Here is a 5,000-nt window from a genome sequence, read left to right as displayed (position 1 = left end):
ACCCCATCCATCCATCCATCCATCCATCCATACATACATACATATATACATGTGCTTCCTTTTGATTAAAAAATGCCCAAAACTACTGTCAGTGTATTTCTGGTATGGCTCACGTCAAGGGCTTCCTACATGAGTAGAGCAATACCTAGAAATAGCATTTCCTTCAATTAAAAGATTTTTTTTTTTTGAAAGGAAATCAAGAGAGGAAGGGGAGGTGAGTCAAGTAAAGAAGAAAAGGTAAAAGGTGAAGTTGAACAGATCTTAACGGAAGAAGAGGTGATAAGGGTAAGGAGGAGGGTATGGAGGGTGGTGGGAGAGGAACATGGAGATAAAATAAGAAAAGATGAGGTGCAAGTACTTCTGAAAATTATGATAACAGGTAAGGGGCCTGGGTTAGATGGGCATCATGCAGAGTGTCTGAAGAAAGGAGATACAGTAACAGTGGACTGGCTAGTGAGGCTATTTAGATTGTGTCTAAAGGAGGGCTGGGGAAGTGCCTGTATAGTTCCACTTTACAAGGGTAAAGGTGACAAATGTGAGTGTGGTAGTTTCAGATGTATTATTTTGTTGAGTGTAGTTGCGAGGGCTTATTGGAAGGTTTTAATAGAGGATTAGGAGAGGTACAGATGGAGTGATTTGTGAGAAACAGTGTTGGTTTAGGAAAGGCAGGGGTTTGCGTGGATCATATTTTTGCGGTAAGGCAGATATGTGAGAAAGCTTTAAGAAAAGGTAAGCATGTTCTTTGGGCCTTTATAGATTTGGGAAATGTTTATAACAGGTTACATAAGAAGGCAATGTGGAAGGTTTTGCAGATATATGGGATTAGGGGAAAGCTGTTAAGGGCAGTCAAGAGTTTTTACGAGAGTAGTAGAGCCTGTGTTAGAATGGAGAATGGAGAGAGTGAGTGAGTTGAGGTAAAGGTGAGACTACGTCAGGGATATGTCACTGTTCAATGTGTCATGGATAGAGTGGTGCGGGAGGTAAAGACGAGGGGAATGGGCAGGGGAATGAATAGTGTTGAAGAAAATGGAGAAAAGTGGGAGGTGAGCCAGTCGTTGTTTGCTGGCGACACTGCGCTTGTGGCAGGATCAGAGGAAGGATTAAGGGAGTTAGTGATGGAGATTGGGATTGTATGTGATAGGAGAAAGTTGAAGATAAATTTGAGTAATAGTAAAGTGATGAGATGTACAAGGGTAGAGGACAGCAGTGAGTTGAAAGTAAGTCTAAAAGAAGAAAAGCTGGAGGAAGTGGATAACTTTAGGTATTTGGGGTCACATATGGCAGGAAAAGGAGGAGTGGAGGTGGAGGTAAATTGTAGATTGAGAGAAGCAAGCAAATGCTTTGGGGGATTGAACATTATTATAAGAAATAGGCAACTGGTAATGGATGCAAAGAGGAAATTGTATAAAGGGGTGATTGTGCCGACGGTATTGTATAGAGAAGAGACTTGGAATTTAAGAGGCAGAGAGAAAAATTTTAAACGTTTTTTGAGATTAAATGTCTGAGTAGTATGGTAGGGGTTGTTAGGTTGGATAGAGTGAGAAACGAGGGGGTGAGGAGGGAAAGGGAGTGAAAATGGAGATAGCAGATAGGACTGATTAGAGTTTATTGTGATGGTTTAGACACATGGGAAGAATGAGTGATGGTAAATTGGTAAAAGAAGTGTGGAAGGCAGAGGTGAACTTGAAGGGACGACCGAGAATGAGATGGGTGGATGGAGTGAAGGGGCCACTGATCAAGAAAGGAATGTTTGTTGAGGAAGGAAGGGAGAAGGCAGGAGATAGGGATGAGTGCAGAATGTGTATGGATGATACTGTTATGCAAGGGAGGGGTGGGGATAGGGGGGATAGGGAGTACTTATGTGTAAATGATATTTTGACGTATCCCGAAGGGATTTCTCTCCTTTTCTCTCTTTTTCTGCACGAGGGCACGGAAAGGGGGAGGGGGTTGCCGATTAATTGAAGCGGCCTTGCTGTGTATGTACTGTTTCTTGCTGCATTGCGTTTGACCCAGGGCTGTTGGAGGATGTAGGGATGGCCCGTCATACACAAGGACCTGAGATGAAATGGGTGGAGGTGATGATGGAGAGGCATAAAATGGGTGGGGATAGGTATGTTCCTCTGATTTGGCTACCTCCCTTATAAGAGAGGGGGGGAGCTCTCGATATATAGATAGATAGGTAGAAAAAATATAGAAAACAAAGCAAATTTCACCATAAACGTAGATAAGAGTGAATTTGGCCATGCACAATTCTCTTGTGTAGGGTAAGATGTTGGAACCCATAGATCTACCTTTTACAAGCTATACAGTAAATGCCACCTCCCTCAAATAGGAAGGATATTCGTAAATTCTTTGGGATGGTAGGATACTATCTATGATTCCCAAAATCTTGCAGATCTAGCAGAACCTTAAATGAAATCCTCGTAATAAATATAATAACAATAAAATAAGTTCCTTTGAACCCATAATGATGGAATGGTTTTGAAATTTTGAAATTGGATCTAATGTGTAAAGCTAGCCTACAAGCCCCAGACATTTTGTTTGTATACCTACGCAAGCGACATTGGTCAGTAAGCTGGTTTTATCCAAGAACATAAAAGGTGGACTGCACCTTAATGAATATCTTATTAAAAATTCAAATCTTACCCAAAGGATTTATTCCACGAATGAACGGGAGCTCGTACCAGCAATGAAAGGGATCAAATGCTTCGAACCCTGAATTTAAATGAAAATCAAATCCTGCTTGTATTTCAAAATAGATTAGTAGTGGGTATATCCAACCTGCGTCTACCATTCTGATGTTTGATGTCCCAGATATATCTACTTTGAGGAACACTATATCAAGACAAATGAAATGCGGTGGCTTATAAAATCTCCCAGTATATCAGTTTTAATGGGGAAGGTGTCATGCCCACATAAATTGATAATAATCTTTGTAAACGTGGGTATGAGATGTCGCAAAAACAAACAGGACATATCGGCGAAGTTGAGGATGCCAAGTACCAGCCCATTCACTACCTCGAAATATAAATAAGAGCATATATTATCTCAACAGTTTAAGTAAAACCTTCTTCTTCTTCACTAGAATAGGTTTAAATGTATAAAGCTGTTTTCATTTTCTTTTATTTATTATTCGGTATAAGTTTTGTATCTCGTCTCTTCCCTCTTTCCCATCTATTGATGCCTTTAATGAGATTTGGGACCCATTCACAGATAACATATTCCTACTGTGGGCGGATCAGTGATCCGTATCAATTGGGTAATGATAGCTGGAATTTTTAAGTCCAAAAATTGCAGTACCATAGGCTTTTTCATTCTCCTCTTTCTATATTTTTTATTTTCTTTCAAACATTATATAACTTTAATTAGTATCATCTTTACCTACATGCCCAACTTTGCACTTCGTTTGAATTTTATTAGCTATTTTAGAAAGCACAACAATATAATTATTATCTAATATCCTTGAATACCAAGTTGATTCAAGTGACCCTTTGCTATTTCGTACAACTTATAATCATCAGCGAACTTGAAGACAGTAGATTCAAGTCCACAATGTCATTAACATGTGCTATAAATAGGAGTAGCTGTATAATAGAATCTTAAAAAACTCCTCTTGTTTTTTAAGCTATAAGTTTTCCATTCAGAGCAGCTCGATGTTTGTGATTATTCAAACAGTTCAGGTAATCAAGGTACCTCTTATTTTATGCGAAGCGAGTTAATTAGTAGTCTCTCGTGTGGAACATTATCATAAGCCTTTTCAAAGTATATATATATATATTTTGTCGTAATTTGCAATAACTGTATTGAAAAATTCAAGAAGTTTTGTCGTGCGAGAGCGCTTACCTCTGAAGCCTCGACCGTTGTCATTTATAAGTGATTTGTTTTCTAGGTGATATCCTTCTGAATTTCTTAAAAGTGTTTTAGTAATTTCTCCGATGATTGAAATTAAGGTTACTGGCCTGAGGTTATGTAGTTTCTGCTTATCAGCCTTTTTGAATGCAGGTATAACGTTTGATAATTTCTATTCTCTTGATACATCCCCAGTTATAGATTTTTTCTAAAAATTTCTAATGTGATAGGAATATAATTTCTCGTTTCCTTCAAGATTCTTGGGTGCCAACTATCTCTGGTGTCACATTGATTTTGAATTTTCTTCATATTTTTCAAAAACTTCTTTTTATGTGAGTATATTTCCGCTCAGCTTACATGACTCGAAAATTTCCTTCGTTCCTAAGTGTTTCCTTTACGAATAGGGAACTAAAATAACTATTTAAATATGCCAATATAATTTCTAATCACCTTTTTAGCTCTAATGCAGCAAGAACCTAGATAAATAGATTAATGATGAGTGGCAAAAAAACACGAGTAAAAAAACAAAACAAAAAAACACGAAAAGGCAACTCTAACAAAAAATACCCCAAGAAGATAGTACAGCACTAGAGCTGAAACAGCTACCTACTATCTATGTGAGCCGATGAATTGGTTACCTGAAAGAGCAAACGAACCACTACACAAAGTAAGCAGATGACCCAGTTGTCAGATTAAGCAGGCTTCCAAAAGCCAAGGCTAAAACAAGTGGACCTCAACGGTGTCTCAGGTGAACGTTTCCTATTTGGAGGCCTTAAAAAAGACGTACTGAAACACAAATTTTATGATTAATAAAGGCTAAGTTAAGGTAGGTTAAGATACCCTTAGTTAGGTTATGTTAGGTTAGGTTAGGTTAGTTTAGGTTAATTTGGTTTAGGCTAGTTTAGTTTAGGTTAGGTTAGGTTGGGCTAGACTAAGCTAGGTTAGGTTAGGTTAGGTTAGGTTAGGTTAGGTTAGGTTAGGTTTGGAAGTATTCATAGGGGAAGCGTCTATTTGAGAACCGTCCAAATAAAACCAAACTGTCCTCAACTCCCTTTCAACTCCGATCGAAAAATAACCCTAGAAATAATTCCTTAACCCAGAGTAACTAAGTAACAATAGATTTTACATATTTTTTAGCTTCCAAACGACCT

This window comes from Oratosquilla oratoria, chromosome 8 (assembly GCF_046742065.1).
Source record: "Oratosquilla oratoria isolate Oo_2021 chromosome 8, ASM4674206v1, whole genome shotgun sequence".
In the NCBI taxonomy this organism is placed as follows: Eukaryota; Metazoa; Arthropoda; class Malacostraca; order Stomatopoda; family Squillidae; genus Oratosquilla; species Oratosquilla oratoria.
This window is presented reverse-complemented; position numbering follows the sequence as displayed.